At 35.1% G+C, this 22,869-nt stretch overlaps 1 pseudogene; it reads left to right on the plus strand.

Annotated features, from left to right (window-relative positions):
- LOC122149023 overlaps positions 1-17,631 on the plus strand; it is an 88,340-nt pseudogene extending 70,709 nt beyond the window's left edge.
- The last annotated feature ends 5,238 nt before the right edge of the window (positions 17,632-22,869 follow it).

Genomic DNA, 22,869 nt, shown 5'->3' on the forward strand with positions numbered 1-22,869 from the left:
GTAAATATTTTCACGTTATGTGAAAACTAGTACAGTATATAAATAAATAAAAAGAGACTTACTCATGTTTATGAACTCTGCTGAATAAAGTGCTTCATTCTTTTTTCTGAGGAAATCCAAAATCTCAAATCCTCAACCCACATGACATCTTTTTGGGGTGATTTATGTCTTATTCCTCTCATCGTGAAGCAAACAGTAAAATAAATAAACTTTGAGAACAGTATCGCTGCGTTGTCTTCTGTTGTGTGGGCGTATTCAAAAAGCCGCGCGCTTCAGTGAAACCATTTGAATCTCAAAAGCGCGTCTCGGCAGCTCGGCGCGGGGGCGTGTTCGCATTAGAAGATAATGAAGGGAGACGTGAAAAACGGACATCGCGTTGTTTTCATATGGATTACTTTACCACAGAATATTTGTTTTTCAGCAGCACTTGTTTAGTTTAAAAAGTAGAACGTGTCAGGCTTTCTATAGATATCTCTCTCATGTCTCTTCGTTGAGTATTCACTGAGTTACAGTTCATTTTAATGACGCATTTGTATCTGAAGATCAGCGCAGACAAAGGCTGCAGACAGCACTCCTTGTTTGTTATCTTTATTTTATAAATGCAACAAAGTTTTGTTGTTATTATGTCTGTATACAAAAAAAAGTAGACCCTTTACAGATTCGATTGATGTATTTGCACTTATCTGTACGATCAAAACTGAAAGTGTAATTTAAGTTCTTTTTTCGGGGTTATCAGAGAAAAATACCCCCAAAACGCGTATAAGCGTTAATCGACTCCAGAGGGTTAACTTCAAACTTGCCCGTGGGACCAGTCCTCAAAAAAAACTGTTTGAGGACTTTAAGGAACTAGAACATTTCCTGCTGGACAAATAAGATCAGCAAATACTGTGGACGTTCACATGGAAATAACTGTGGACGCGTTATACACATACAATAAAACTTAAGAGGGGTATTAACTTGGCAGCCAGGGAAGAGCCCAGAACAGGTGGATGTGTTTCCCTCTTCTAGCTCAAGTAAAAGCCTGTGGCAGCATTTTGTACCAAAAAAACAGAGACAGAGAGGACTTACCTACACCAAGATACAGGGATTACAGTAGTCCAGCCTGGAGAAAATAAAGCAGGGATAACAGTCTCCAAGTCCTGCTGCATGTTTCAGAAATGGTGCAACAGTGCCTTGAGATAGGCTACTATTTATTATTGTTAAAACAAAAGTTTCAGTGACACCCAGCACTTCCATAAGAAGACGAGGAGGAACTAGATCCAAAGAGCACGAGGAAAGCTTGTGTGGAAGTCTTGGCCTAAGGGTTAGAGAGTTTGACTCCTAACCCTAAGGTTGTGGGTTCGAGTCTCGGCCCACAGTACCATGACTGAGGTGCCCTTGAGGCAAGGCACCGAACCCCAACTGCTACAGGGCGCTGCAGCATAAATGGCTGCCCACTGCTCCGGGTGTGTGGTAACCGTGTGGATGTGTTCACCTGTGTGTGTGCACTTTGAATGGGTTAAATTCAAGAGGCACAACACTGTGTTTGTTTTGATAAAATCCACTTTTTATTTTATGGTTTAAAACATCCACAAGAAAAGAAGAATAGGCTCAATTCAGTTAAGCAGTGCTTGAGCATAGGGTCAACATACAGCCTTAATGCAACTATGGTAAGCCGAGATCGAATAGAGCAATTTTGTCAACAAAAGAACTCAAAAAGTTAATCCAAATGTTAAGGGATATACAAGCCTAGTAGGATATAAAGCATATGTAGCCAAACGATGGAGGAACTACAATTGTATCAACAAAGAGTCTTTTGGACTATGTGGGGCTCTTGGCCTAAGGTTAGAAATGTATTGACTCCTCACAGCCTAACTGTTGTGCTTTCGTAGCCCCGTGACAGTTACAAGGGCTGTAGCTTTCATCTTTCATGACAAAGGCAACTTGGAGCCATCCTCCTCCCACTTTCTTTCATCTTTCCTCCATTCCTGTCTATGCTAGCGGCGCGAGGTATCTTTGTAATAATGCCAAGGTTGCAACTGTAATTTCGGGTTTTTAATTTTAAATGGAGCAACCAGAGTCCAAAACATTGGCACACAGAGTACTAAAACAAGAAAGTGCTCTTTTAACAGACAGCTCGGCAAAAGAAGATACAAAAGGGCAAGCATCTCTAATAAAAGCATCTTCAAACTGTTTATGTGTAGCAGAATTTACAGACCATACTTGACGATTGTAGGACTTGACATTCACTTTTGAAGTATTGAACAGAGTGTTAAATAATACCGTCTTATGATCTGATAAGCAAACATCATCAATCTCTGTTATTACTAATAGCAAGCCCTGGGAAAAATAACAAATCAAGAGTATGTCCTGTTTATGTGTAGGCTTTGTGATAGCTAAATAAGATTAAAGAGTAATATTTGAAGATCGAAGGGTATTAGAGAAACACATGTATATTAAAATCCACCAAATAATTAATAGCTTGTCATAAGAAGATATCAATATTTCTTATTATTATCAGTGTTTAAAAAAAGTTGTGCTGCTCATTATTTTGTGGAACTTTTTTTTTTAAATGTAAACAGATTATAAAGGATTATAAAATCAGTATTTATTTGAAAACAGAAATTTTTTGTCATCACTTTCAATCAGTTTTTAATGAGTTCATGCTGAATAAAGCATTAACTTCTTTCAAAAAGAAATCTTCCTGCGCCCAAAACTTTGGAATTGTTGTGATTTTTATTTAAAACAATTAGATATAAAAGTTGTGCTGCTCATGCTGGTTTTATTTTTTTTTAGGATTTAAAGTATTATGAATTGTTATCACTTAAAAAGAGTCTCATGTTTCTGGATAAAACGTGCATCTCGTTTGATATCATCTCAGCAAGCTGGCAGATATGCAGCATATTTTTCCCTTAGCAGCTCCTTGATGGTTTGAATTAGGGCTGCTGTAGCGATTATTTGATAATCGATAATCGGGTCGATTCATTAATCGATGATCGGGTTTACGTACTTATATTTTAGTTTTTGCCCATTTTTTCCCCAAAGTAAGCCTTAACAAAGGGTCTTTTGCCTTCAACTAACATCAACTTTAGAGATTCTTAAACCATTTTTCATTGTCATATCCTCCATCAAAACCTACCTGGAGTTGTGTTTTTATTATGTGTTAGTTATCCTTTGTCGAACTCTTACTTTGTCAAAACACTGACCCATACATACTCGAGCAAATTTCACAAGGAGGTTTTCCAATAATGTAAATTTAGGGTCCCTTAGGGCTCCTAAGTAATTTTAAATCCCGAACAAAGGTTTTTAAGGAATCTTTCAGAACAAATTTTCACAAAGAAGAACAAACAGAATATTATTGCAGTAAATTGCATTTTATTATTTTTTTCCTGTAACACACACAGCTTAACTTATACTGGGGCAAACGCTTTATAGCTTATGCTGTGAAATTGTAAAACATCCTTCCGAATAAAGTGCCAATGGCATGAACCAAACTTCTGAATGGAATCTTCACATATTTTAAAATAAAATTTAAAGTAAAATCCATCAGAAGGTTGTCAGGTGAAAAAAAAATTGCACACACAAAAACCTGCTGTGTGAAAAAGAGCAGTGAATAATTAGAAAAAAGTTTCATCACTTTCAAATAATTGAAAGAAACAAATAACCTTGGAAACCTGAATGGAACTCACTCAGCAAGAATCATTAATTAGGCTGCAAGACTGAACATATGAACCCTGGTAATACTTAAATCGGACAAGCTTTTAATGTTAAGTGTTAAAAAGCAATGACAAAGATCAAGCTTTTAATGAATGACAACATTTGCAAACAACATTGTACTGCAGAATCTGCACAAATTAAAAGTATTTTGCACACTGTGATTTTCATCGGGATTAAATATGTAGTGGTCCTTTATAACAGTGCAAAATTCAAAAATGTAATAAAGCGATAAAAAATGTTAACAAAACAGCTTATGCCTGAACTGACAGGAATTCGACTACCTGTGGGAAATGAGCCAGAACACTATTCACTCATTATTTGAGAAAAACTTTTGCATTGCAGTGCAAAAAGGTCAACATCATGTCCAAATGTTCCAGGGCTTAGGCTTGCTCTCTTTTTAGAGGATATGTTTCCTGCCGCAGCAAAAAAAAAAACAGCCCAGCAGTTTACAGGTTACTCTTCTTTTTTGAAGGCTCAAAGTAAAGTGCTCCCACACTTTGGATGACTTTTTTTTTTTCGTCCGATTAGTTTTTATCTTCCCTTTTTTTCTTTTTCTTTCTCGAGCTACTCCACTGCCGCCTGCCTCAACCCATCACGCTGAATGCTGCAAGAGACGCTGTGCGGGAAAAAAGCACGTGACTAAAAAGAGGCAGCTATTGGCTATTCGCTGCTTCTCCCTGCTGTACTGGCTGAGTAAAACCTCCGGTGGCTCATTACTGCCACACTTTGGTCACCGCAGATTTAAAATATGCACGAAATTGAGCCGCTTACGGCAAATAAAAATTATTTAGCAACGAATCGATTACGAACTTAGTTGAATCGATTACTAAATTATGTTGACAACGATTTTAATATCGATTTTAATCGATTAAATCGATTGTCAAGCTCTAGAATGAATTGTCAAGGAGCGGGATGAAGATGACAGGCAGGCAGGCAGCAGGTTTACAGCGGGCCGCGTGCCCCTCGTCTTATCTGCTCTTATCAGCCGTCTTCCGGATCCTGCCCTCAGCAGAATATCAATGCCTCTCTTTCTGTCAGCCGACTCTGTGTATCATGCAAATATGACTGATAAAATAAATATGGTGAGTTATGGGAAGACAGGGGCAGCCAGAGGTTACACGGCTCTGCTGCCTCTGTGTGCAGATGAGGTTAGACTAACTTCTGTGTGTCTATCTGTCTTTCTTTTACTTCAGGTGTTCAGGAGAAAAGCTGTTGAACTAGGAGAGAAGCTGTTGCCGGCTTTTAAGACCCCTATCGAGGCATCCCTTGGGCTCTTCTCAACCTAAAGAGGTCAGTGACGCACAAACAAACACATTTCCACATGAACTCCTGAGGCTTTCTTCAGCCAAGCAGGTCAGATCTCTCCACTGCCGGTCTTATTAACTCGCAAGCGCTGTATCTGAAGCTTCAAGCCCAGCAGCGGCTATCTCTCACCACCCGGTTCTCCAAGATATGATAATGAACAAACAGTATGGTTGGATTATTTTGTTGCAAAAGTTTGTGTTTCTGACTGTTAAAGTGCTGCTGCTTTGTTTTGTTGTTGTTTTACGATTTTTTTTGTATTCGACATACTGTCTTTCAGCTAGCTTGGTCTCAGAAATATCAGTTAAAGGAATAGTTCACCCAAAAATGAAAATTTGCTGTTAATTTACTCCCCTTCAGGGCATCCAAGATGTAGGTGATTATTTACAGCATAATTACCTGTAGTCCAGAATTACCTATTCATGCTTCTTTTCTTTTTTTCTTTTTTTTTTGTTATAATCAAAGGCCAATTTTGGCAGTGCATGTGAGGTTTTGATCATAAACGAGTAAATTTCAAGGCAGGCATGCATGTTGTTTTATAGATGTTTTATAATGTTAGTTACATAACGTTAACATTGCAAAGCCTGACATTAAATAATACTCATAAAAGTCTATTTTAATTTTATTTTTTAATGGAACAGTTTATTGAACCTTTAGAAAAAATCTGATATTTAATGTATCAAATATCATATTTGGTACATCAGACTTGATGTTTCATGTAGTATGATAAGGGGGGGGGGGGGAACACCCAATAAATGTTCTTTAGATAAGCCTGCATAAATGGCTGCCCACTGCTCCAGGTGTGTGTTCATGGTGTGTGTGTGTTCACTGCTGTGTGTGTGCACTTTGGATGGGCGCAGATGCAGATCACGAATTCTGAGTATGGGTCACCATACTTGGCTGTCACGTCACTTTCACTTTCACTTTCAACATGATTTTCTAAAAAATAAAAACGATCTACAGATAATCAAGTAGCTTAAGTTTAAGTCCAGTAAATGTTCATCTTGAAATATTACTAATAATATAACATTTATTGCATTGATTGCAACCATCACTTTTTATGCAAAAAGAGAAAATAATCAAATAAGTTCAAATAGATTTCATTTGTGGTGTATTTGATTCACTGTATTATCCAAAGCTGTTACTTTACAGCAAAAAAATATATATATTAGGGTAAATGACCACATGACCATAATATAAAATGACATAAAATAGATTATATGTTCATGCGGCCCACTCCTGATACATACACTTCACGAAAGGGTCAGAGATCCCAGATGTCCTGGTGTGTGATGGATGACTGGCCACCCGAAGCTCTTCAATCGTAGGCAAGCAGGAAATCAGTACAGAGATCTTGAGGAAGACAAGATTTCAGAGGATTTGATTGGATGAGTTATCCCTCGACTGAAAGACTACACAACTCTTGTCTTTTTGCAGTTAGGCACCGCTGGCGAGGACAATGCAGAACGAGTGGGCGGCACATGGCAGAGAGCAGAAACATACTTCAGTGTTTAACAAAGCTTTTCATATTAGCTTGAGTGTCCGTGGTGTGTTTCCTTGTTTAAACTGGAGTGAAGTGCTCTGACAAATGCTCTAAATGGAGCGGCCGAGCGTTTTATAACAAGGGAGCAGCTAATAACACAGCTACAGGACAAATGGTCTTCACTTCCTGTCAGTAAATATAGCTTTCCACCATATCTGCACTTAGCACAAGTGCTCCTATCACCTCTAGCGAAGGCGTTTTCCTCCCTTCATGTGGGTCACCTACATCGTTAATTCTGTCCACATCGCTAATGCTGTTTGCTTCCACGCTATTGTTCGCTTTGGCTCGAGGCACCTGTGGTGCCGCCACCGTATGCCTGTAATTCGTGTCGCAGACCCTTTTCAGGCTGATTGTGGTTATGTAAGTGTATTCATCTAGTGGGCAGACATATCCTAATGCATCTTCATGAAATGTGCACTGTTGAAGGCATTTCAAAGAAGGACAATGTTTTATTTTGTAAAAAGGATTCTCAGGTTTTTATGGGTTTGAATGGCTGTATATGACAAGGCAGTGGAGAGCCGCAGGAAATCATCAGGTAGAGTGAAAGGGGTCATGAGGAGCTAAACTCAATTGAAAGTAGTATGAACTCAAACTTGTGAGCTACAGTAGGATCTGATGAATTCACATTCATATCCTCATGTATCTATCCCCTTAATTTAGTAATTCATTTTCTAAAGTACACATAATAAATATAAAGAACATTAAATATAAATATATTATTACATAAATGTAATAAATATAAAAAATTACATTTATATAGAGAGAGAGGTATAAACGCATATTAGTTATTTTATTATATTATAAATATACGTATAATAACAAATAAATAAAAATGTTTATACATATTTATTTTTTACATATAATAAATATAAGGAATGTTTTTTTTATTAATTTATACTCCTTTAATTATCACATTATAATTTTTATGCCTGTTTTATACATGTTATTTTGTTTCGATACTGCATTTTATATTAGTTACATTTGTACATGAATAAATTATATTTATTTATATTTATATATTATATTATTAAATAATTTTGTATAATAGAAAAATATGTAAGATAGTATTTTTAAATTAGTAATTTTATTTATTTAAATGTTTCCACTTATCACCACACATTTTATGCATATTTTATAAAGTTTATTAAGTGTTTTTATACTCTATGTTAGTAATTATATTTAAAAATGATTACATTTTCATTTCCATTTTTAATTTAAATAATAGAAATATATGTATTTTATTTTTATGCAAAATAAATATATAATATAATATAATATAATATAATATAATATAATATAATATAATATAGCATAGCTAGGGCTTTTAGACACTCGGTGACATGCTGTTGTTTGTTCTGAGGGGTCCTCGGTGGTCCCATCATCCTTGATTTAGCCCTGTGTTCTTGTCAGTTGAAAGCTCTGGAGAGGAGATCATAATCATATTCAGTGTCTGATGAGAGCGTGAATCACAGCCATCATCAAGTTTCTAAGCTATGAATTCATATTCTCTTCTAAATCCATTTAATTGAGCAAATCTAGAGATCTCATCGAAGACGGTCAAATGATGCAGCAGTTATGAAACCCACTTATTGGGAAAATGTGATAAACAGCTCGTAAATCTAAATTAAAACACAGTATGTTTGGACAGATTTCTCATAACTTTATGCACTCGCCAGTGTGAGTATTGACCCACTTGCAGTTGCAATCAGCCTCAAGCCAACAGAAATTTGAATTTTTATGTGGTATGTGGGCTTTATTATTCATTTATTTTTATCTGTCTACTGTGAGTCCCCACTGTTGGGGCAAGAAAAGACAGAAGAGGCCTAATTTAACAGACAACATTGACCCAGATTTTGGCTGGAGCAAGACTGAGGGTCTCTGTGGATGACTTTCCCTTCACACCATCAACTTCTGCTTCTCCTTGCACAAATTTACTTTAAAGCAGTCTCTAGGTCTAGTCTCTAATTGTGGCATAAAATCCAAATTTGAACATTTATTGCTGCTTAGAACTGCACAAAGCATTTGTTCAATTAACTGTAAGACGACGCGACTCCTGCCATGTTTGAAATTAAACCAGCAGTAAATGTGTCATTATTTGCTTATTGATTCTTGATGCAGCTGTTTCCTTTTGTTCCATTTTCCACTTTGAAGGATTGTTGCGATTGTTTCAATCGTTTAATCCCTGATTACTGCTTTTTTCTCTTAAACACTTTCAGTTCAGTTGTAAAAGACAAAATTCATTCCATGGTATTTGAAAGTGGAATTTAAAACATTGTTTGGTTGAAAAAGGAAGAAGAGAAAGAAATAGTAGATTAATGGCAAGTTCTTTTCATAGAGATATAAAATATTTTCATGTGTAAGCACCACTTTTAGAGTCTCTCTTTAGTTGATGGTCTGGCTGAATGTATTTGAAAAACACTGAAATTTCTAGGAGCTGCATTCGCAAAATGTTTAATGATAACAATTTCTCTGAGTACTATTTTCTTCTTATTTTCTAACTTAAGGAAAAAAATCAAGAACATTGTTTTCTTTAAAAGAATGTTCCTGGAAAAAAAAAGAACATTTTATAAAGAAAAAGAATGAAAGTCACCCTCATGTTTTTCTAAACCCGTGTGACTTCCATTTGCAATAACACACACACACACACACACACACACGCACACAAAAACATACTCTGAGACGTCCATCCATCCATCCATTTATCCATTTATTTATTTATAAATTATTTTTTAGCAAGTTTAATTTTTTTACAAACCTTTTTTTTTGTCTTAATAAATTTATTTTTTTCTCTCTCTCTTTTACGATTTTCATGAATTCTGCACCTGTACTCCAAAAATTGGACAATTTGATGGTATATGTTGCATTAGATCATCCCTGCGACTTCCTGCCAAGGACATGGAGCTCTTTAAACTCCTGAAGTGTGTCAAATGCTCAAGCCATCATCCAGTACCTGCCCTCTTACGCTTCTTCCTGCAGTCCTGAATTCCTGAAAATTCCACATTTGCTCCTCGTTAACTATTTAAAAGGGAAAAGTTCCTTTAATGTATAAACATAAGTCCTTCATTGCCCCCCCCCCCCCATGTTCCCCTTGGTTAAAGTCAAGCAGCCTGAAGCATTTTCTCTATTTTTGCTTTTTCCCTCTGTCTTACCCTTTCCTTCCTTTTTACCCCGTCTGTCGTCAGCCCATCTAGTCATGTGTTCGTGTGACTGTTGACCTCTTTTGCTGAGAGTTTTTCAACATCCTCTGCTCAGTGAAATAGGTTTCATGGTCATTTTTCTGCAGCTTATCTCTCTTCTGCACTCCATCCTGGTGCTTTTTATGAAAACTTGAAAGGCAGATAAAGGATTCCCAAATCAAATTTACCGTGCTACCTGTCTGACATCACTTTAATTCTGTTTATCCTCCTTCGCTTCAAATAAACTGAAGAGTCCTGCATGCTGCATGGTCAAGAGAAGAGCAAAGTCTTTCAATACAAACTTCTAAGCATCTAATTCTAGATGTACCCATTTTTGGAACATAACCATACTGTACTTATGTCAAAGAGGTGGAATTGTACAAAATGTGTAAAAATTTACATGGATGTTGTTTACCGTAGCAACAAGGCTGAGCCATCTTTTACTTAAATTAGTTTCACTTGCAAACAAAACAATCACAATTACTGTTGCTCATACCTCAGAATTAATGGACACAGACACACATATTTTTTTTATTATTTAAATATTTATTCTCTCTACTGTGTGCATGTGTGTGTTTAGTGTGTTTACCCTCATGTTTTTTCCAAACCCGTATGACTTTCAGTTTGCAGTAACATAAAGAAGATAATTTGAGGAACTGTTTTATCCTCCATAAAATAAAAAGCATATTAGACTGCATTGACATGGACAATTTTTTTTTTTTTTTTCCATTTATTATTATTATTATTATCATTATATTTTATAAAAAATTTAATATCGGAAAAAAGGTAATATATATATATAAATATATATATATATATATATATACGTATATATATATATGTATATATATATATATATATAATATATATATATATGCTTGTATGTCTGTATGTATGTATGTATATATATATATATGTAATATATGTATATATGTATGTATGTATGTATGTATGTATGTATATATATATATAAGTATATATATATATATGTATGTATGTATGTATGTATGTATATATATATATGTATGTACTGTGTATATATATATATAGATATATATATATATATATATATATATATATATATATATATTTATATATATATATATGTGTGTGTGTATATGTATGTATGTATATGTATATATATATATATATGTGTATATATGTGTGTATATATATGTATATATATATATGTGTGTATATATATGTGTGTATAGTAGTATATATATGTGTATGGTATATATGTGATGTATCAATATATGTATGTGGTATGTGTATGTATGTAGGTATATATATGTGTGTATGTTTATATGTGTATGTATATATATATATATATGTGTATGTATATATATATATATGTGTGTATGTATGTGTATGTATATATATCTAATATATGTATATGTATAATGTCTATATATATCTATGTATATATATATATATAGTCTGTATTATAACTAGTCTATATATATTTTGTATGTAATATGTCTATCTATATGTGTATGTATATATTATATCTGTGTATGTATATGTGATATGTGTGTATGTATGTATATATCTATGTATGGAGATATGTATATCGTATCTATATATGTGTATGTATATGGTGTATATATATATAGACAAACCATTCACTCTTGTTCTATATATATATATGGTATCTGTTATATGTCTATATCATGTGTATGTATGTATGTATATACACGTGTATATACACGTGTATGTGTATATATATATGTATATACACGTGTATGTATATATATGTATGTGTATGTATATATATGTATATGTATGTGTATGTATATATATGTATATGTATGTGTATGTATATATATGTATATGTATGTGTATGTATATGTATGTATGTGTATATATATGTATATGTATGTATATATTATGTATGTATGTGTCTAATATATATGTATCATGTATGTATTGTCTATTATAGTAATTATGTAGGTATGTATATGTGTATATATATGTATATGTATGTATGTGTATATATATGTATATGTATGTATGTATATGTATATATGTAATGTGTATATATATAATTTTTTTACCAAGAATTTTATGCATAAATCTTTTTTTAATTTTTTTATCAGTTGTCCTAATAAATTTCATTAGTTTTTCCCATCCAGCCTTTTTCGTAAATAATGTTATGTTTTTAAAATATATTATTTTTAAAGTTATCTTTAAGTATTATTCATATAATTGTGTTTTCTTTACAGAGACCAATTTGCAATAATAAGCTGGTCTAGCTTTGTTGATTATTGAGGCCAATAGTGAGTTTAATATATTTGTTTATCGTGTTTATTTTTAATCCGCACAATAGAACACTCTGAGAAGTTTCATCTCTAATTCATCTCGTTTAATCAATGAGGCACTTGTATACTAATTCACCTCCTTGGAACAATCAATTTCAAGACAATCGCTGACTCACTTCAATTCACCTGTTGAGAGCAATTTTTTTTTCCATTATAATACAGAATCCACAGGTTTGTTTGAGAAATATTGTGGAGAGATTAAAAGGAGAGAGTCTATTACTGGTGGTACTCACTTTTGAATGTGCAGTTTTCACCCACTGATGATGAAAACTCCTTAAATTCAGTAGACCTACACTGAAATCAATCACCCAGAGCACCCTAGCCACCACATAGCAACAAAAGAAAGAAAATTCAAATCTAGTACCACCAGTGACGTCATATGTGTGTATATATACATGGCTCAGTGAGGTCACACCAATGGCATAAGCATGCATGCTTTTGAATAAGAAACACTAAAGAAAGTTATGGAGTGTCAGTCAACACTAATTTTCTATTGAGGTGGGTAAATGTGCCTTTCGCATAATGTATCCGTTCCATAAAAAGGCAAGACAGTAACTGCATGACGGCTGTGCTTCGCTGAGATGTTCATTGTTGGTTGGAAATGAAAGCTTCATAACGGTGCTTTGAATAGGCCACATGCTGCGTGCTTTTCTGCCGTCATTTTCCTCTCTAGATAATTGATGTCCTCTAAATGGTATTTTACAATTGTTCACATTTATTTCAGTTACTCTTCTATTACGGGCATACATACTGTAGGGGTTACATAACAGGCTTATTTATGCATGATGGATGCTTTAGATAGGGATTGATGAGGACGTTTCTTCTGGCTGTGCCAAAAAAAAAAAAAACAGAAGGAGAAGGCGAGAGGTCAGATAATAATGAGACATTACTTTCCCTTTCCCTCCTCTGAGAGCCACAGCTCCGTTTTCATCCATTTTTAGGACTCTCCTCTCGCCCCAGACGAAATAAAATCAAATAAAATGACGGAAAATTGTTCTACGTTTAATTGAGCTTTACATTAAGCAGATGTCATGGAGTAAAGAATGGTATAAACATTTTTTTTGCTAATCTCTCCGTTTTATTATGACAAATGGCCGAGTCGCCACCGTGCCCCCAAGCTCTTAAACTCTAGCTGGATAATCAATTCAGAAGACTTGGGCTGTTAGGAATACGTGCATGATGTGATTAGCCTAATTTCAGAGGCATTTTGTTGATTCTGTTGATTGTGTATGACTGTGCTGTTTTTATTGTCTGCAGCCTTTAATGAAATATAAACAAAAAAAAACACATACCATTTCATCCTATCGGATCAATATCACTGTTATGTGGGGTACGGCTTTATAGATCTCTCTAATATATAGCATGCATACAGTATGTGACCTCTGGCCTACATAAATGAAATGTTAGGTTGGAGATGAGAGAGATGGAGAGAATGTCATTGTGAGACTCTGGTCTGATGTCAAACATAAAGGCTAAGTTCTGTAGCAGCCTGAGGATACATGAGCTTCGGTTCATTTGGTGGAGTTCATATTTCACTCCAACACTAGTTAATTATTCAGGCTAATGGTATTTTCTCAGAGCTCTGGCAGATAATTTGTTATGTATCCCTTACTGCTCATTAAGTGTCCAACTGCGAGGGACATTGGTCTACATAGAAAGACAGCTGAGAAAGAACTAGCTTTTCTGTCTGCCTCTGTTGAAAGTTGGCATATCTAACCAAATGAACCGCATGGACATTCGCTTGCTTTAAAGAAGACATCGCATGAACATTTAATGCAAAAATTACATATACATTTGTTTAGCAGATGCTTTTATCCAAAGCGATTTACTAAAGAGGAGCAAAAACAGTTTGTCTAAAGTCCAGAAATATCTGCTGTATCTGAGTACAGCCCTCAGACCAATGCTTAATGACTCATAACTTAATTCTCCTAAAAAAAAAAAATGGCATATTGAATAATAGACAAAAATGACTTTGTATTTACATGAAATTAAATTAAAACTCCATGAAATGCCACCATATTCATTCAGTAATATGTCACTGTTCTTATGTAATTTCGCTGTAGAATGGAAACTTTTTGTTAAATATTTTCTTTGGCCATTGAATATTATGTAAAGTAATTGTCTATCAGCATACATATGAAATATCATGAGAGAGCAGATAATTTGGTAGGTGGAATCCCAGGAAAGAGCCTTTATGTTCTTTTTTGTTGTTTGCCTGGCATCTCTTTTCCCTTCGTTTTCCTAAATTTGTGTTTACATGCTTTAATCATCTGTGTAATGAAAAACAAATGGTTTGGCACGCTCAGGGCTCTACACTAACATTTGCTTATAGGAGCACTCGTGCCCTTAGGGGCTTTTTTTTTGGATACTGCAGTTATAATGTGTGACAATACAACATATGCACAAGCAAACACTGAAAACTGAAGTAAGTAGTACTGCAACAATTCAGAAACACAAGATTAATGTGGGATAGAGTACGTGCAGACACTTTCAAGAATGAACGTTTTTCAGGGAACCTGACAGGCGGCAGATCTGAGTGAGGAACATTTGATAAAGAAAATTATATTGAGAAGTTTAAATTAACCTGCTTTAAACTGTAACATTAACTAAATAAATAAATAGCCCAAAGTCTATTGGAGTACATTTTACAAAAAAAAAAAAAAAAAATTAGTCTTTCTATTTCAAGACGTTATTTATTTAATTATTTAAAATATATTTTACATTAATTTAGTAGCCATTTCTGAGTAAATGTTTCTAAACCATTTTTTCCCCCAGTGTAACAATACATAAAACATTACATTTGAAATTTTGAATAGCTGTTAATCAAACTTTTATTTGAATGCGTTTTAACTATTGATCTGTTAAGTGTTATACATGTAAAACTTTTTTACAAGATATGATTGAAAGTTACTATAAAGTTTGGTTCACATAAACGGTCACATTATTATTGAAGTCCAGTTAAAGTGAAGACACCCAAAAAAAATTCTTAAACCATTGCATTTGGGACGTTTTGTTGACTTTGAAAAGCAGCCAGTCACAGTGTATTTTGAATGTACGTTGTTTATGTATTTTATGTCAGATGTCACTGAATGCATTTTCACATTCGCACACAGCAGTTTCCTCACACAGTAGAGCCCTGCAGCGTGTGTAATGCACAGAGCTCTGTAGTGCCAGAGGCAGATCAGCGCTGTGGAAAAAATGATGACATTGGAAGCAACACTCCTAAGGTGTTTACACGCATTTCCTGCTGTGGCCTGAAATATGAGGCCTTTACCTCATTTTTTGTTATTAAGAATTCACTACCACAGGCTAGAAAATATCCTTTTGGAGTCAAAATGACGTGCGTGGACGACTTTGCCATCCAGTTGAATCACACATAGAAAAAATTCACATAAAATTGCCTCCAAATTAAACGTTCGAATACTCAGTTCCTCCTGGCGAGAGCTACTGTGATTAACTTTCTTAATTAAATAAATAAATATCACGCACTGTCTGTTTTGTCGAATTAGGCTTTAAAAATAAAGTGGAGAATGTTGTTCTTTTAAAGTTGTGTTTACTTGTCATTTCTCAGCAGTACTTTATCTTCATAATTGGTTTAGACACAGAGGCCCACACAGAGCACATCTGATGTCGGGGTAGTAGCAGCTGGTCAGGAGACGTGGCTTCCATTTTCAGGCTGGAGTTAAGTTGTCAGCTTTTAGTTGGAAGCGTGGCAGTGAAAGTCAATAAAGGCGGCTCTAATCACACGAGGAAAACACACGACCTCTCTGTAAAACAAGGCCATGAAATCAACTTGGCAACCATGTAAGATGTGTTATTAATGATGTTTAAGTACTGAAAAGATCTTTAGTGTGTGTGTGTGTGTGTGTGTGTGTGTGTGTGTGTATGTGTGTAGTTATATTTTTTTTTATATTTTATATTTATTCATATATATTTATATATATTTAGTTTAGGTCATTCACAAGCAGATATTAAAATAAATATGACCATTTTTATTACTAAATATTATGATTGTTTTCTGTTTGAATATATTGTAAAATTAAAATTACTCCAGTCATCAAAATCTTAGCTTCTCAGAAAAAATACTCCACTCATAAAACACACATGATCCTTCAGAAACCATTCTAATATGCTGATTTGGCACTCAAGAAAAATTTTTGATTATTATTAATGTTGAAAACAGTTATTCTACTTAATATGTTTATAGAAACCATGATAGAAACTGTTTTTTTTTTTTCAGGATTCTTTAAATATATAATAGAAAATTCAAAAGAACTGCAGATATATTCTGAAACAATTTCTTTGTTACTTCAATTTATTGCATTCTTGCTGAATAAAAGTATTAATTTCTTTATTATTATTATTATACCCTAAACCTTTGAACTATAGTGTATATTTATACTTGTATATTTCCATTCTATGAATCAACTGAAATTTTCACAAATAATATCAAAGCCCTGAATCCAATCAAGTCTGATGATTAAAATCAAGTCCTGCCTTATTTCTCTCTGAATATTCGGTTTCATTCTGAAATACATCAAATTACACAAGTTGCAACTTTGACTGGTTGAAGGTTTTCCGAGCAACACAAAATGAACAGTATATACACACAGCTTATGATTGCGGAGTTACTGAAATAAATTTGATCTCTCCTAATGTAATTCCTCTTCCTCATGCAGTGGGATCGGCAGAAACTGGCCATGGGCGTCAGGAGGAAGCAGTATTCTCGCCGAATACGGGACGCTGCATTTGGAGTTCATGCATCTCAGTGCGCTTTCGGGGAGACCAGTTTTTGCCGAGAAGGTGAGCAGCAGTTCAGGCGTCACGCCTCTGCAGTGCATTGAACACCACACTGAACTAAATGTGAACTTGGAGCGATCGTGAACTGTTAGAAGAGCTGACCACAGTGACCCAGTGACCTCTGCTTGTAACAGTTATATTGATGCACTGTTTGCTTCAATTCTCAGATCTGATTCTCTCCGAATGAATCTGCTGACCTGACCTGCAATATAGACACAGACAAATGACACTATTACAAGCTATGAATGAGGCTGTACAAACTGTGAAAGTGACCTAGTCTGTAGATTTATGAGTTCTGTCCCCTGTTTACTGCGTTTTCAATGGCGTACTGTATAGGATGAGCTTGGCTATGGCTTAATAATTTGATGTGATGATATAAGCAATATGTGCTGTGCCGCTGCAGGTAATGAACATCAGAAAGGTGCTGAATCGACTGGACAAACCTCAAGGATTGTACCCGAATTACCTGAACCCTAACAGCGGACAGTGGGGCCAGCGTAAGTCCAAAAACACACGCACATACTGAAGAACCTCAGAAGTATTCATTGAAATGTAATATTCTCAAACTTTTTTCCCAGAAATGTCATGATTAAAATGTGTCTTTATCTGTAGGTTGTGAAGCAAAATGCTTCATCTAAGTGGAATTGATTTACAAGTGTTTCTCTTATAGATAGAGCGCTGATTTGTACGCAAAACCATCTCATGGTGCCAGATTCAATAGAATATTTGTAATGGATTGACACGTTTTCTTTTTAGGGCCTCTAAATTAAAAGAATAGTTCATCAAATGAAAAGCTGAAGTAATATGTTTTTTTTTATGTTTTCTAAAGTATATATTATTATTTATTATTATTATTATATAGCTGGTAGCTAGAGTTTTAAATATCAACAAAATCAATAAATATACTATTTTTATATAATACTATAATAATTCTTTTTTATTTTCTTGTATTTTTTAATTTATATGTATTTAATAATCATATACATTAACAAATAATTATATTTTTATATTTATATCGACTGGTTGTCTTTTTTGTTATTTTTATATTATATAGACACATATTAGACAGCTGGTTGTCTCTCGTAACCAAGGTTTTGATTATTGGCATGAAGTCAGTGTGATAGATGGATAGATATATATATATATATTTTTTTTTTTTAAATCCCTGAGGGCAAGGCAGAACATTGTTTTCTTGCTACTGAGCTTCTCAGCTGAAACTCTTGAGCTTCCTTCAAAAGTTGGAAACCATGAACCTCTCAAACTTTGGCAAAACCAGCAACAAGTTCTTCCTATAGGAGCCTGGGAACTTTTAAACACAACCCTGAAACACACTAAAACTTTGCATTTCCATTTGCAGATTACAGCCAGCTTTTGACATTTTTGGGTGTAATCTGGAGCAGACGGTTTGTGCTCATGCCATATGAGACCTTGGCTTGACCAGTTGCACCCCTGAAACAGTCGAGAAATGTCAACTTTCTCACCACATCTGTCTTCATCGTGCTTTAAAGGGTTAATTATACAACCCAGCCAGAAATATACACACTCTTTTCCTTAAGTTCATGCTGTAGATGACACACACATCAATAGTTTGGGATGTTTTAATGCTGGTCCTGCAGCACTGGAATGACGACTTCAGTGAGGCCTGCTCTGAGCTGTAAGCCGGCTTTTGTGCCGGCCTCTCGCTCGGAGGGGTTTATTGGCAGCTTAGCATTGAGAGCAGCACTGTCTTAACTTCATGGTCAGTGATGATGCAGGCGCTTGATGATGAAGAGCCAGAGGAGAACAAAGATACTGCAGTGTGTGTCGTCCGGATAATACAAGCACATGAATGCTGATGCAGGAAAAAAAGAGAGAGGCTTTTGAGCTGTCAGAATGTAGCAATACGAAAACGAGTTTTCTTTCCTGTGCATTGAAGCAAGTCCTTCTTTTTAGATGGGATGGACAAAAGTCATTTGTTTAGATGATCGTAAACAAAAATGATCTGAGATGGCAGCAGGCCGCAGGGAAGATGGGATGGTAACGTACGGCTGCACTTAAAAATAGCTGTCAGTCTTTTTGCTTCGCACAAGTAGCCCAGAACAGTCCTGAAGGGCTTTCCATATGGGTCAGTTGTCATGTTTGGGTTTGAGCAGCTTGAAGCTCTAGGGTTGACCTTAATGAAACAACAACATGAATCAACCATCCTATATATTCCACAATCTACCCCTTTTCTCTTTTATCTTCTTTTCTTTTCTCATCGTCATACATCAAACTTCATTTGGCATTGTCAGAAATTCTCAGTGTTTCAAAGCTGTCTCCAGTTTAGCTTCATATGTGCCACTGGACAGAAGTTTCATAAGCTAGTAAGCGGTCTTATGAGATTACATCCTACCGAAATGAAAACTCATGAGAGACGGAATAGCAGTGCTTGTTTTACCTTTTAGTCAGCCTCAAGTCCTTCCCATTTTTCTTTTGTGAAACACAAAAGGAAGTGTTAGGCTGAATATCTGAGCCCTATAAAAAAATGATTTGTACTGTCAAGCTTCAGAATGGACAAAAAAGTCTCATAGAAATTGTCCATATGATTTTTCACAAGCTTTCTGAAGCCACACTGCTATGTCGTTGCATTGCACTTGTAGCCGCTCCCACATTGAAATCTTGTTGGTTCATAACCCCATTCCACATGTACATCAGACAATGAATATGTTTTGATTAGCTGTAGTTTTGTCACTTAGAGTTTTTTTCTAGATATGAGCAGCCTGACATGCATTAGGTCTGTTTCAGAGCTGCTCTGTGTGCTTCAGTGCTGAACAGAGAGGCTTCACATGTTCCCAGTGTCCCTGCTGGGTAATAATCTCAGCTGGTCGTCAGGTTTCGCTCAGGAAGCACTACAAGAGCCTGACAACATAACTCCTGTTTCCTGCTGTCAAGCTTTACCAACAGAAGACCTCACAGATCCTTTGCACAACAAAAACCCTTTTACCACCAACAACGCAGGACAGTTTGGGAGTTTCTTTGTGATGTGTGTGTGTTGTGAGAACTGTTACTACGACAGTGGGGAAAAGCCATCCCCTATATGTGACTAAGAAACTAAATCGGGTAGTGCAGAGGTGCTCAAAGTCTGGCCTACAGGCAAATCCAGTCTGCCACGAGTTTATCAATGACCTCCTGCTAAAGTCTTTTAAAAGACTTTTTTTTGAGAATTGAATCACTGCTTCTGTGTCTGCACTGTAAGAGACTGAAATGACCTCTCCTGATTATCAATAAATAAAGCCCAAAAACTGCAAAAGACAGAAAAAGTCTTTCTGTTGTCTTTTTTTTTCTGTGCATCTTGTTAACGCACATTCGTCATTAGAACACGTATAAAAATCTGTTGTTGTTTGACAAAGAAGTTTCAGTGTCTACACAATCCATCAGAATCATTCTAATATGGCTGATTTTGCTGCTCACAGAACGCATTTCTCAGCTTTGCTGCTTATATATTTTTGTTGAAACAATGATACCACTCAAACATTTGTCTAAGATTTAAAAAAAGATGGGAGAGAAATTAATAATTTTATTCATCATGCATGAAAGTGAACAAAAAGTGATTGAAGACATTTAAAATGATTTCTGTTTAATACAATGCATTAACAAATTTATCTTAGTATATTATTGATAAATGCAATAAATGCCTGTTTATTTAAAAAACGTATAATTTATTTAAAAAACCTGAAAAATAAGTGCATCAATCATTTTCCACACAAAATATGAAACAGCAAATTGTTTTTTCAACATTGATAGTAATCATAAATGTTTCCTGCGAGTTAAATAAATTGAGTTTTCTAACAGAATCATGTGACACTGAACAACTGGAGTAATGAGAAGAAAATTTTGTTTGCATCACATTTTATAATGTATTAACACTGCAAGCTTTTTTTGTATTTGTAGTAATATTTTTTGCAAGATTTTTTTTTCTTTATTTTGATAAAGCCTTGATAGCAGAAGATACAGTATTTCCATCATTAATAACCTGTAACATTTCCAAACTTTTAGCAGGTCCTTAATAATATAATCATTATATGGTTACTTTACTATGATATAATTATAGTACCTTAATATTTGATTATATTGTTGTTATGATTATTAAATGCTGCTTTTTATTTTTTTACAGGACAGTACTGTATTTTTTACAATATCGATTAACTCTTTAAATGTGCTAAATATATATTTTTATTAATGATTGGCTGGGGGCGTGGTAGATTTTCCCTTCTTTTTTGTCTCTAGCTGATCACATGCCTGAGTAGTTCATTTTAGTTTTTATATCAACTGATGCTTCCAATTTAGATAGTGCCAGTATGATTTTACATGCTAAATTTACAGTGCAAGTTTCTTCAAGTCTTGATTATTGTAGAGTTGTTAAGAAATTTAAAGTTGAAACATTAACATACTGGCAGCGTTTTTGAAGGTGAAAGAATTATGTAGTTGTATGTAAGAATTTTTTTGTTGTTTGTTTTTGTTTATTCAGATTGACTAAAGCTGTTTCTGGAAATGAGAGGCTCTGGACCAGCACTTATGATAGGAATAAATCTGCGGCACATGTAGCTTGTAATTGTTCGGTTACTGCACATTTAAAAGTCCCGGATTTGGCTATTATCAGGTCATTTTATTAACTGGCCCCTGGTACACATTTTTGGCCTTTGAGCTGCATACTTTTGAGTATCCCAGAGGAAGATTACACAAAATTTGCCTAATTCAGAAATTTAGCCAGCGTTAACCGACAAAATGGGTACCATAAAAGCCCCTTTGACATTTGAAATAAGAATTTAATCTAAAGCAAAATGCTTGTTTTTCCTTTCTGTGCGTTTTCTCTGAATAGTAGCGTGACTGTATTTTTTATGGTTGTCTGCGTTGAGGCTTGATTTCTCTTGCCATATCTATCACAAAAACAAGTGCTTAATGAGGTATAAATATTCAATAGCTTGATCATCAATCAGACAATCACACAACAGTGCCGCTCCTCGAGCCACAGATTCTCATTTCTCCACACAGTGGCCCAGACAGCACTGACGGACTGCCGCCCTTGACACGGCACCTGGAAACACACACATACACATTTCATTTCTCCTTACACACACAGACCTGCCTGGAGAAATTCACTAGACTCGAGCATACACCACACATACAGTAGTTCAGAGTATGGGACTCCTTAGTGATTAAAGATCTTGTAACCCAAACTTAATATTTTATATATATATATAATTTATATATATAAAAAATCTCATTTAAAATCATTTGCTAATTTTTTATTTCAGTTTCGGTTAGAACTGTGAGTGTAGTGCTTACCCATACTCCACCTCAAGTGATGTTAAGGTGTTTCATTAGTGGTGCTAGTCTGTTCTAAGTAGTTTGCTAGGGTGCTTTTGGTGAGTTGCAGTGGTGCTCTAGTGGTTGCTAGGTGTTTATAAGTGCTTGGCAAATGTGCTATAAAGTTCTACTATAGTGTTCTGGGTGGTTGCTATGGTGTTTCTTATTGGCCACTAAGGTGTTTTAGGGTGTTTCTAGGGTGTTTTCTAGTGGTTGCTAGGGTGTTTAGGTTTTGCTAGGGTTGTTCTAGTGGTTGCTAAAGTTTTTTATTGGCCACTGATGTTCTAGGGTGTTGCTAGGGTGGTCTCTTAGGTGTGTTGGCTAGGGTGTTTTAAGTGATTGCTAGGGTATTCTAAGTGTTTGATTTGTATATACTAAGTGGTCACTAGGATTTTTCAGTGGTTTGTTGGGTGTTTTAGGTGGTTGCTTGGGTGTTTCTTTATTGGCCACTAAGGTGTTTTTTGTGTGTTGCTAGGGTGTTTAGGTGTTGCTAGGGTGTTATAGGTGGTTGCTAAAGTGTTCTTATTGTCCACAAGGGTGTTGCTAGGGTGTTCAAAATGGTTGCTAGGGTGTTTTAGTTGTTGCTAGGGTATTTTGTATTTGCTAGTATTACTTAGTGGTCACTAGGATGTTTCAGTGGTTGCTTGGGTGTTCTTATCAGCCAATAGGATGTTAAAGGTGTTGGTTTGCTAGGGTCATCTCTTTT

The sequence above is a fragment of the Cyprinus carpio genome, chromosome A20 (genome assembly GCF_018340385.1).
Source record: "Cyprinus carpio isolate SPL01 chromosome A20, ASM1834038v1, whole genome shotgun sequence".
Taxonomy (NCBI): Eukaryota; Metazoa; Chordata; class Actinopteri; order Cypriniformes; family Cyprinidae; genus Cyprinus; species Cyprinus carpio.